This window comes from Populus alba, chromosome 1, assembly GCF_005239225.2.
Source record: "Populus alba chromosome 1, ASM523922v2, whole genome shotgun sequence".
Lineage (NCBI taxonomy): Eukaryota > Viridiplantae > Streptophyta > Magnoliopsida > Malpighiales > Salicaceae > Populus > Populus alba.
The window spans coordinates 26,217,618-26,231,163 of NC_133284.1; positions in this window are offsets into that span (position 1 = coordinate 26,217,618).

The window sequence follows — 13,546 nt, forward strand, 5'->3', positions numbered from 1 at the left end:
CAATTTGATGTCTTTTGCAGCAAACATATCCCCTCCCTCTCCATGATCAATCACCCATCCCTTTGTGATTTCTTGAGAGCCATGTGACCAGATACATCTCTGTCAAAAAGACATTCAATCAATTCATCCCAGTTGTCTCTTATCTTGCTTGTCTTCGAAGAACCAAAAGAAGATTCCCCGCTAGATCTCTGCGAATCCTCTCCTTCTTCCACCTCAATGAAAGTTCCATATTGAAGTTAGTGAAGATACTGAATCAACTTCATCTTCGGAGGAAGAAGCGGAAGAAGGACAAGAAGAAGAAGAGAAGGCTGTTTTTTATGGGCTAAGAGAAAACCCAAAAAGATGTACTCGCTTGGTAGATCCCGAGTTCTCTTTTGTAGCTGTTGATACTGGTTCTGTTGTTCTTCAAGATAGAGAAAGTGAGACGGAGTCATCAAAGAATCGTACAAGAAGAAGATCCAAGAGGACTAAGAGCTTGTTAGATCCCGAGTTCTCTTTTGCAGCTGTTGATACTGGTTCTGTTGTTCTTCAAGATAGAGAAAGTGAGACGGAGTCATCAAATTTGTTTCATTTCTAATTTTCCATTCGCCCGGCGTGACATTTCAGTGAACTCGTGAAATCGTAACGTTTTGAATGTTTTTTACGAGTTAACCCGGTTTTATGCGAGTTTGACCCGGTTTTATGCGAGTTTGACCATTTTCGAGTTTTGCTTCCGTTTCTACACGTTTTGCTGGTTTTTAACTCGTAAAATCGTACGATTTTACGAGTTAAAACGTGTTTTTAACAACAATGATCTTCACCATTCTTTTTGGCTTGGAATCCTAGAAGGCAGGCCTCCCTCAGCTCATCCCCGTAACCCATATTAAGAAGAACAACATATCGCCAGCCTCAACCATAATAGAGTTTGTCTCTTCGCCAGCAGGGGATTTCCTCATTCTCAACCGTCTGCACCGGCACGCAGCAGCGACATAAGTGAAAGATCATCCTCCAGTAGCAGCTCTGCACCAGCATGGTGGACGAGAGCTACATCAACAAAGTCCTTAGCTGCCCCATCGTGGTCTCCTGTTTCGGCCATGAACAAGATGACAACACTGGGAGCAACAGTAGAAGGAGCAGCATGGCAGCCGTGGACTGTCCCAGCCTTAATTGAAGCAACGTTTAAAAACTCTTCTCGTCAGCCCTTGCACCAGCAGCCCTCCCTCTCCACAGTCCGAACTCAAGACAACAACACCCCTCAGTAGCAGCAATAGGGCGTGGTCATTTCCATGTAACGGCAACAATGGAGTCTTCATCGTCCCAGCCGAAATCAGCAGCAATCTTCCCTTCCCAGCAACAGCAATGCTGTCTTCATCAACGACGTAATAGTAGCGGAAGATCTTCCTTCCAGCAGAAAAAGCAGCACCTTCTTCACCGGCCATCGACAACTGCAGGATCAATTACTTCTTAGCCGGGGGTAGCATTGGTTAAATTCCCCTCCCCAGCCGAGCACCAACTTCTTCCAGCAATAACAACAGTGTCGTCCTGGTTACTCTCTCAACCCAAGCAATGACCTGTCTACTGTGTGGTCGAAAGCCTTAACATTCTAGTAGCCCCAACAGGAAGTAGTTTTAGCATAGAGCAAGACCTTCCTTGGCCACTCGATTCCAGCAGCCCCGTCCTCTCTCTCGCACCAGCTACTCATCTTCACCGGCCGTGAATATCAGCAAGTTGCGCCTCCAACAAGCGACCTTCTCTGTACTGCACCGGTGGCAAGCCATAACAACATTCTCTCCTTGCCATGGTTGCAGACATCCCTCCTCAGCACTAGAAGTAACGAGACCAGTTGAGAGAGAGGGAACCAGGAGACAGAACCAAAAAGAAAAGAAAGAAAGAATATGGAAGACGAAGAAAAACAGAAACAGAGGGTGAAACAGCAACAGTCGGCCACCCTCCATCATCATTGTCTTCGTCTTTGTCTTTCAAACAGCGCAATAATAGTAAACAGCGATGCCTCGGCAGCCACATGCCTACGTAAGTTTTCTAAAAAATATAGCAACTAATTACTTCGTTGCAAATAATATTAAAATCCGTTGCTAAAACAATTTAGAAATAGAATCAGCAACGAAAAATATCATATGTAGATTTATCGTTGTAGATTTTTTAGCAACGGATTTGTCCGTTGCTAGTTTTGTGAATCAACAATGAATTATCCGTTGCTGATTAATGAATTATTTCCGGTCAGCAACGGATAATCCATTGCTGACTATATTATTTTTATTAAATTAATTTTTTATTTATTTATCAAAATGAATTTTAATTTGTTTAATTAATTATTTATGGATATTTTAAAAATTGTGGAATATATATAACCAACATAAATTAATATTAAAATTAATCGTATCACTAATAAAAAAGGGAATAAAAATAATATTTATATTATAAAAATTTAGTTAAATTTACATGAATACAAATAAGTTGAATTTTGGTGTCTTGAATTCATTGAATTTTGGTGGAGAAGCCCCACAATAGTGCTGGCATATTGGTTTTAATAACAAGTTTATTAGAACTATGAGAACTGGGCCAATATTTTAAAAATATACAAAAAATATTTTGTTTCTTTTCTTTTAGTATCTGAATTATGAATTTATACGTAAAACATATTCCCGATATTAAAAAGGAAGTTCCTTTTTTTTTTTTTAACGTTAGAATGGTTAGATTTTTACTTGATAAAATAAGGACCTCCTTACCGAGGATGACTTTTCTTAATCCATAGGCAGACAAAAAATTAAAAGACACGACAAGACCTTAGTTTTTATTAGACAATAAAACAATACAGCTTACCTCAGGTAGGGTGTATTTGGAGTGCTAATACCTTCCATTTATACAATCAGTCTTCGCACCTAATCTCTACGACCAATTAGGGTTTCTAGTAACTAAAAACTAGGTGGCGACTCCCATTCCATTTTTCACTGATAAAAGACAAGAATTCCTTGTCTTTCCGTATTTACCAGATATATATCCATACATGAGGGTGGACGATCGTCGCGACGACGCACACGTGCGACAACCATCTTAAAACTATCTTTGCTCAATAATGAGTCAAACATTAAGTTCTTCCTAATGTTAGCAACAAGAACTATATTATTAAGGGTGTCGCACCCTCGCGGTGGAGTGCAGCGTCGTGGTGACCCTTGATAGATTATCGGGATTTTTTGTTTTTGTGAATAAGGGAGTCGCCACCTAGTATTATGGTCACTAGGAACCCTAATTGATCTTTCAGAGATTCTAGGGTAAGGGACTGGTTGCGTAAAGGGAAGGTATTAGCACTTAAGTACGCCCTACCAATGGTAAGTTTCTTGGTGTTTGATTTGCCTTATAATTGTTATGGTGTTAGTGTTCTCTTAATTAGTTTTCCTAAGATAGGTTCGTTATGATGAATGGATTTGGGTTCAAAGTCTAAAAGTAGGAACCCTTGGCCAATATGGATCCTACCTTTAGATATGTTTACAAAGTGTCAAGAAGAACCAATACAGATCTCTTGAAATCTGTGTTTGATTTAAACTAAATTTATTAAGATAAAAATCCAAGGAGATTCCATGTGCTTTAAAAGCTCATTTTTCTCTTAGTATTTCAAGAGTTTGCGACTTGTAAATCACAAGGAGGAGGGACAAAAGCCTATTTTTGGTGCTTTAAAAGCCTATTTTTGCCTTAGTGTTTCATACTCTCACATCTCATAAACCGTGGAGTCAAAAATTGAAATGTCCTTAATTATAATTAAGGCTTCTTTCAAGGATGTGTGATGACTTATTATTCCTAGAAAAATATTTTGGATATTAACCACTTGGAGTTTCTTTATCTAAATATTAACAGCGAATAATAAGAAGTTATTCCCAACAATATTTTGGATATTCATCCCTTTGGAATTTCTTTATCCTAACATTAACAGTGAATAATAACAAGTTATTCACACTAATATTTTGGATATTCATCCCTTTGGAATTTCTTTATCCTAATATTAACAGTGAATAATAACAAGTTATTCACACTAATATTTTGGATATTCATCATTTTAGGATTTCTTTATCCAAACATTAACAACGAATAATAACAAGTTATTCCCAAATACATGAATTCCCAAAAAAATAAGATTTTTGTATTGTTTTAGAATATTGATCAATTCTCTTTGGAGTTTTCCAAACATGTTGTAAAATCCAAAATGCAAGAAAATAATTTTTTGTGTTTAAGAAATCCATGCTAAAACACATTTTCTTTTAAACTTCAAATATTGGTTTTTTTTTAAAAAAAAGATAAAATTCAAAATATGTTAGGGTATTGGCCGTATGCAACACACATTTTTTTTTTTATATATATTTTCTTTGTAAAAAACACACACATCACAGTTAATCGCAATTAAAGTCAACAAACCACATATTAGTTGATTAATACTTAAAAGTGCATTTTTATCAAGGTTTTATATCATTGATTAGTACTTAAAAGTGCATGTTTATCAAGGTTTTATATCATCATTTTGCACTTGAAGTATCAATAACTCCTTAACTAAAGCATGTTTTATAATAACAAGTTTGATATTATAAGATACCTTAATTTATGGTAAATGCTCATTTTAAATACAGGACTATCACATAAATAAAAGGATTGATTGATGAGTTTAAGCATTGAAAGTTAAAGGACAAAGAGATGGCCAAACTTAGAAAAGAGATGTCGGTGCAGTCCAAACCGGAACATTGCTCGGTAATTGGATCATATCTGGAGCTCTAGATTTCGGATTTAGGTCCACTTTATATGGATGGAAAGGTAAGACAAAAGCCTACAACTTTCATGAGGAGCCCAAGATTTGAAAAGGTCGTTTTGAAGTCCAAATTGAAGGAACAACGAAGAAGTCCGAAGCTGTCCTGCAGCCCAAACACTATTTAGTGTTCAGCCCATATCTTGAGTTCTAGAAGTCCAAATGACCTCATCTTTTTTTTGTTGGAAAACTGAGACAATTTCCTAGAACATTCTTGAGGATTCTAGGCAAATTATGATGTTAGCAATGACGTCTTGATCAGACAAGAAGATAAGGATTGTTATCTAGTCAAGATGTGGCCACCCACTCATCAATTAGTCAACAAATCAATAGTTCCAAATTTTGGCCTATAAAAGGAGGCACTTACCATGTATTGAGGCATCTTGGTTTCCAGATCAAGATCATGCTATTGCTTTCTCTCTTTGTATTGCTTATGTTTTGCTTTCATTAATATCAAGTTTATGCACTTCATTTCCTTTCCTTTACTTAGTTAACTTCTTTCTCATTTATGTTCTTATCTTGTTCATTTATGTTTCTTTCTTTCATTATGTTTAGCTAAGTTAATTATGTCAAGGTGAAAAGGGTACACTAATGGTGTAAGAACAAGTATAATATAAACTTAACATGGACCTTAACGTTGGATACTAACATGTTTTATATTTGTTATCTTGTTCACTTTAATACTTTGCTTGTTAAATGGTTAATCTAGATTTATGTTGTGTAACACTTGGTACAACAAATACTTGGCACTTTCATAGCCCATACTGTATGGTTTAACCGACACCTGAGCTATGAAAGGAACTTGATTTGTTGTTAACATAAGTTATAATCATGAATGCCTGCCAACATTTACAAGTATTAGCTTTATTCGAATAAGATAACTAATGTAATCATGTTAACAATTTATAATCTGATTGGAACCTCCTTTATGTGTGGTTTCCTATTGAGTAATAAGAGTTTATACTATACTTGTTTGAAGTACCATTAGTGGATCCTCTAACCTTGACATTTGTTTTTATCGTTGTTTAATCCTTACATTAATCTTCCAACTCAAAGTTCTCATTAATTTCTTCATCTTATTCTATTGCTGCTACTACTACTATTATTATTTTTATTATTGTTGTTGTTGTTATTTACATTCTGTAATATATCCCTTTGATCTTTTCATAAACTCAGTATATAGGCTGGAAACCTGTGACCCGATCTTTGGATCATTCTCAGGTGTAACAACGCCACGTACTGAGTATTATAATAATAATTATTGTTATTGTTGTTATTGTTGTTGTTGTATTGTTATTTATAATTTATACAATTAACCTCTCTGTGGTTCGACCCCGGTCTTGCCGGGTTATTTATTACTTCGACACTCCTGCACTTGGGAGAAGACATCAATCTTTTGGTCGTGTCAAGTTTTTGGCGCCGTTGCCGGGGAGGTAAATTCTTGTATAAATTATAATATTTAATTTATTTTCTCTTTTCACTTTTCATTTTATCTATTTTTGTTTCCTTTGTGTTGTTTTGTTTCTTTTATTCTATTTTCTTTTCTTGCTTTTATTCTCTTCTTACACGTGCATGAGAGTTTGGTCACGTACATTAAGTGGTAGACTTTGTAGGGTATCCTCATCATTTTCAGAAAATATGGCCGAAGAAGATAATCAATCACTTCATAATGAGAATAATGAGAATAACCGTATGAGAACACTTAGAGACCACATGAATCCCACAAGAACAAGTGCACCCTCATGCATAGTTTTCCCTCCTGATGCATCTCATTTTAATTTTAAGCCAGGCATTATTCAACTTTTACCATCTTTTCATGGCTTAGACTTAGAAAATCCATACTTGCATTTAAGGGAATTTGAGGAGGTCTGTAATACCTATAATGACTCAAATTATAGCATGAACACCATTCGATTAAAGCTTTTTCCTTTTTCATTAAAAGATAAAGCTAAAACATGGCTACAAAATTTGAGACCAGGATCCATTCATGCTTGGGATGATATGCAACAACAATTTTTAAAGAAGTTTTTTCCATCTCACAGAACAAACTCTTTCAAAAGACAAATCATCACTCTCACTCAAAAGCCAGGAGAAACATTTTACCAATGTTGGGATAGGTATCGAGATTTGCTTAATACTTGCCCACATCATGGTTTTGAAACATGGAGATTGGTTTCACATTTTTATGAGGGTTTAACACCTAGAGATAGGCAAATAGTTGAATTGATGTGCAATGGAACTTTTGAAGATAAAGACCCTAATGAAGCAATGGAGTACCTAGACTTGCTAGCTGAAAATGCTCAAAATTGGGACACCACAGGTACTTATGAGGCACCAGGTAAAACTCAACCTCATACATCTAGTGGGGGTATGCACAACCTTAGGGAAGATCATGACCTCCAAGCCAAGTTTGCATCTTTAGCTAGAAAAGTCGAGGCACTAGAATTAAAAAAGAGTGGTCAATTAAAATCTGTTCAAGACATTGTGTGTCAAATCTGTGAAACAAATGAGCATGCAACCAATGATTGTCCAACTTTGCCTTCTTTCAAGGAATGCCTCCATGAACAAGCCCATGCTTTAAACAGTTTCCAAAGACCCAACCATAACCCATACTCACAAACATATAACCCTGGTTGGAGAAATCACCCAAATTTTAGTTGGAAGAGTGATAGCAACAATGCACAAACTTCACATCCACCGTTTCAAGCACACCATAATTTCCAAAATTCTCATGGATATGCACCTCCTTATGCTCCACCTCCTAGAAGAAATTTTGAGGAAACATTACATGCATTCATTGAAAAGCAGGAGACAATCAACACTCAACTTGCTCAAAGCATGACCGATTTTAAAGATGCTCTTGCAAAATTAACATCTGCTCTCAGTTTCAAAGAGAAAGGTAAGTTTCCTTCTCAACCACAGCAAAATCCAAAGGGGCAATACAATGCAAATGCAAGTAGTTCTGGAAGCCAACACATGGATCAAGTCAAATCAGTCATCACTCTTCGTAGTGGTAAGGTTATTGAAAAACCTATTCTTGAACCTTGTGAGAAAGATGATGAGTCTATCTCTGAGGGTAAGAAAGGGGTTGAACCTGAACATTGCAAAGAAAAGGCTGATTCCCCGCCAGCACTTCCATTTCCTCATGCCATGATCAAACAAAGGAAAGTTAGTCACAACTCTGAAATCTTTGAAATTTTCAAACAGGTAAGGATCAATATACCTTTGTTGGATGCTATTAAACAGGTTCCTTCCTATGCTAAATTTTTGAAAGATCTGTGCACTGTGAAGAGAAAAATTGAATGTGAAAAAGAAAAGCATTTTTAGCCGAACAAGTAAGTGCCATTCTTCAGAACAATAATGCTTTGAAATATAAAGACCCTGGTTGTCCTACAATTTCTTGCTTTATTGGAGAACATAAAATTGAAAGAGCCTTACTTGATCTTGGAGCTAGTGTGAATTTACTTCCATATTCAGTTTTTCAGAGTCTCAATCTAGGTGAGTTAAAACCAACCTCTGTAACTCTTTTACTCGCCGATAGATCTGTAAAAGTGCCTAGAGGAATAATTGAAGATGTGTTGGTACAAGTTGATAAATTCATTTATCCTGTGGATTTTGTTGTCTTGGACACGCAACCTGTTGAAGCATGTAATTCAATTCCTGTCATTTTAGGACGTCCATTTCTTGCCACTTCTAATGCATTGATTAATTGTAGGAATGGACTGATGAAGCTATCATTTGGAAACATGACATTGGAGATGAATATTTTCAACATTTACAAGCAACCTGGAGATGATAATGATTTACAGGAAGTGGACTTTATTGAAAAATTAGTTCATGATCAATTTCAAACCACTTCTAGTGAAACTGAGATTGATGAATCTGATGATTTGCAAATGGTCTACTTTCAGGAATCAAAGGCATGCAATTGGAAACCACAAATTGAAGAATTGCCACCACGATCAATTAAGCCCATACCTTCAAGTGTTCAACCACCAAAACCTGAATTGAAGCCGTTACCATTTAATCTCAAATACTCATTTTTGGGAGAAAATGAAACTTTTCCGGTAATAATCTCTTCCAAACTTAATGCGCATCAAGAAGGTAAGTTATTACAGACTCTGAAAATGCACAAAAATGCATTAGGATGGACCATAGCTGACATAAAAGGAATTTGCCCTTTGATTTGCACACACATGATATATTTGGAGGAAAATGCTAAACCCTCTAGAGAAATGCAACGAAGGCTTAATCCTAATATGAAAGAAGTAGTGAAAAATGAAGTCATTAAGCTTCTAGATAATGGAATCATTTATCCTATTTCTGATAGCAAATGGGTAAGTCCTACCCAAGTTGTACCCAAAAAGTCTGGAGTCACTGTGATAACAAATGAGAAAAATGAGTTAATTCCAACTAGGACTGTTACGGGTTGGCGCATGTGCATTGACTATAGGAAACTTAATTCAATGACTAGAAAAGATCATTTCCCTTTACCTTTCATGGACCAAATCCTAGAAAGAGTTGCAGGTCATGAATTTTATTGTTTCCTAGATGGTTATTCAGGTTACAATCAAATTGAAATTGCATTGGAAGATCAAGAGAAGACTACTTTCACATGTCCATTTGGTACTTTTGCATATCGAAGGATGCCTTTTGGATTATGTAATGCACCAGCCACGTTTCAAAGATGCATGCTTAGCATATTCAGTGATATGGTTGAACGTTTTTCTTGAAATTTTTATGGATGATTTTTCTGTTTTTGGTGATTCATTTGATGATTGTTTGACTAACTTAGAAAAGGTTTTGAGCAGGTGTGAAGAGAAGAATCTTGTACTGAATTGGGAAAAATGTCACTTTATGGTAACAAACGGCATTGTACTTGGTCACATTGTTTCATCGAAAGGAATTGAGGTTGACAAATCTAAAATCGAGTTAATTGCCAACTTACCAACACCAAAATCTGTTAAAGATGTTAGATCATTCTTAGGACATGCTGGTTTTTTACAGAAGGTTCATCAAAGATTTTAGTGTAATATCTAAGCCCTTGAGTAACCTTCTAACAAAGGATAATATTTTTGAATGGACTGAACATTGTGAGGAAGCCTTTGTTAAACTTAAAAACTTGCTTACTTCTGCTCCTGTCATTCAACCTCCTGATTGGTCATTACCTTTTGAAATAATGTGTGACGCTAGTGATTATGCCGTGGGTGCTGTCTTGGGACAAAGGAAAGATAAGAAACCTTATGTGATTTACTATGCAAGTAAAACTTTAAATAGTGCTCAAATGAATTACACTACCACTGAAAAAGAATTACTTGCAGTAGTATTTGCATGTGACAAGTTCAGATCTTATCTTGTTGGCTCACCTGTTATTGTTTTTAGTGATCATGCAGCATTGAAATATCTTCTCTCTAAGAAAGATTCTAAGGCTAGATTGGTGCGATGGATTTTGTTACTTCAAGAATTTGATATCACAATCAAAGACAAGAAAGGCACCGAAAATGTTGTCGCGGATCATTTGTCAAGATTGACAACCGATTCGAGATCTGACATTACACCAATCGATGACTACTTTCCTGATGAATCTTTATTTTCTGTCTCTACGATGCCTTGGTTTGCTAATATTGTTAATTTTCTTGTTTCAGGACAATTGCCAGCTCATTGGAGTACCCAAGACAAAAGAAAGTTCTTGAACGAAGTAAAGAACTTTTATTGGGATGACCCTTATTTATTCAAATATTGTCCTGATCAAATATTTCGAAGATGCATTCCTGACAATGAGGTAAGTAGTGTCATTAAATTTTGTCATTCTGAGGCATGTGGGGGTCATTTCTCATCAAGAAAGACAACTGCAAAATCTTACAAAGTGGATTCTATTGGCCCACCATGTTCAAAGACTCACATGCATTCTGTAAGATTTGTGAAAATTGTCAAAAGTTGGGATCTATTTCGAAACGTCACATGATGCCTTTAAATCCTATTCTTGTCATTGAGATCTTTGATTGTTGGGGTATAGATTTCATGGGTCCATTTCCTCCATCATTTGGTTTCTTGTACATATTGGTCGCAGTAGATTATGTTTCAAAATGGATAGAGGCAATTCCAAGTCGAACCAATGATCACAAAATAGTGATAAAGTTTTTGAAAGAAAACATTTTAAGTCGATTTGGAATCCCTCGAGCCATGATAAGTGACGGTGGAACACACTTTTGCAACAAGCCATTTGAGTCTTTAATGAAGAAATATGAAATCACACATAAAGTTGCCACCCCTTATCACCCTCAGACAAGTGGACAAGTAGAGCTTGCTAATAGGGAGATCAAACAGATCTTGGAGAAAACAGTGAACCCTAATAGGAAAGACTGGTCTTTAAGACTTAATGATGCACTTTGGGCTTATCGAACTGCTTATAAAACATCATTAGGTATGTCACCTTATAGACTAGTCTATGGAAAACCTTGTCACTTGCCTGTGGAAATTGAACATAAAGCTTATTGGGCTATTAAAGCTTTCAATTCAAGCCTTGATGATGCTAGTCAGCTGCGAAAATTGCAAATAAATGAGCTTGAGGAAATAAGAAATGATGCATATGACAATTCAAAAATTCATAAAGCAAGAATTAAAGAGTTTCATGACAAGAAAATACTGAGAAAAACATTCAATGTTGGTCAAAAAGTCTTGCTTTATAATTCTCGACTCCATTTATTTCCTGGAAAACTAAGAACAAGATGGAGCGGTCCTTTTATTGTGAAACATGTGTATCCATATGGGGCCTGTGATATTGAGAATCCAAAGAATGACAATGTTTTCAAGGTAAATGGGCATCGTTTGAAAGTTTATTTTGACAATTTTTCGGTTGAAAATGACTCTATTGAATTGAGTGATCCTGTATATAAAGATTGATTCTTTTTCTCACATTGTTTTGTTTTTTGTTGTTTTGCTAGTCTCTCTTTCACCCCGGTCAAATGGCGGATAACGGTACTCCGTGACTTAAGTCGGTTCTTTCAGTTTCCCAAATAACTGATATCTGTATATGTTTGTATAATTCTTAGCTCTTTCTTCCTTCTTTGAATCGCTTCTCTAATTCTCTTTTGAAAATGGACACCACTCTTGAAAAGTTGAAAAGGTATTTTCCCGCTTTGCCTTCAAATGCGATTACAAAAATTTACCGTACTAGGTGTGCAAGATTGAGGTTGTTAATGAATCATGGAATTCCTGAAGATATTCGCTGGCTAATTGAAGCAAAGGTCCGATTATCAGGTGAGTCCTCCAATTCTTTCATTTCACACATGCCTGGAACAGGTAAAAGTACTTTTGCAAAGAAACGTCGTGCAAAACGACTGAAAGTCTGTCACAGATGTGCCAGATGGACTTGTAATGCGACATGTCGTTCTTTAGGAATGGTATCTGTAAACCGTGAAGATAAGATACAATTCATTAAGGATGGCCTGAGTAAGGGGTCTTTAGATAATCTTTTGTTGACCCTTGAGACGCATCCTAGTGGAGATGTGCATCGTGTAATTCATGATTTATGGCCACAATTCCATAAAGAACATGATCGACTTAGTCTTGGGAATCTGACTAAAAAAGACCCTGTTTGCCAGTTTTTAAGAAAACTGGATGGGAAGCCTATCCCCGACCCATAGAGGGCGTTTAAGCCGTTCTTGGACGTAAAACCAAGGGAAGATGTGAGCCACAATCACAACTACCTGTACATACATGCTTTGTCAAAATAAAGTAAAAAGCTTAGATTAGATTTGAGCCTTCATCTGTGAAACCTTGTGTCTTTTGGTTTTATTAATAGCATATTATTTTGTTACTTCTTATGTTTGTTTAAGTGTGTTTCAGGTTTGTCATTGTTCGTTGTTTCAGGTGATGTCTTCTATACTCTATCTTTCTACCTTCGAACATTGAGGACAATGTCTCGTTTTGGTTGGGGGGAGAGGGTAGTACTTCAAAAAAAAAAAAAAATATACTAACTTGCTAACTGTTTTTGCTATTATTAAAACCATTTGACAAAATTGTTATTAGGATGGCAGAGTATGGAATCAATTTTATTGACTCTAGAGACGCATCTTAGTAAGTTTCATTACCAAGGTCTATCATAATACTTCTTGAAATATTCAGGTTTACAAACTCTCACATTGTTATCACTTGATTCTGCTCTTATACTCATTTAACAAGTATTATTAAACCTTCATTTTCACACACACACTTTAACATATGATTGTGGTTGCACATTGGATTATTACATTAATTACTGTTCTTTTGTTGAAGGTAACAACTAAGGGAAAAGGATAGTATATAATTTGCAAAAAAAAAAAAAAAAAAGAAAGAAAAGAAAAGAAAAGAAAAAAAAAAAGATAGTATTGATGATAATAAAACGTGGATAAGTTTTGGTTTCGTAGCCTCCCTAACCTAAGCAATTAAGCCCGAAGGGGTGTTTTAACACCTAATACCCTAAAGTCAACTGACTTGGGAGCTATTGGCCCAAAGCTTGTTTACATGGGTTAAGGAGAAAAGCTTAATGGAATCAAACATTGCACTATCTACGTATCAGTATCTGCAACCCGAGTTGTTAAGCTCGTAGGGGTGTCTCAACACCTAATGCCCTAAGACCAAACTGGTCTGGGAGTCATTAGCCTAAAACTCGTTACAATGGGTTAAAAAATACATTGTGTTTAAGTTTTTATGTGTATATAAATAAAAGAAAATAAAAAAAAAAAAAAGAGAAAAAAAAAAAAAAGAAGAAGAAAAAAA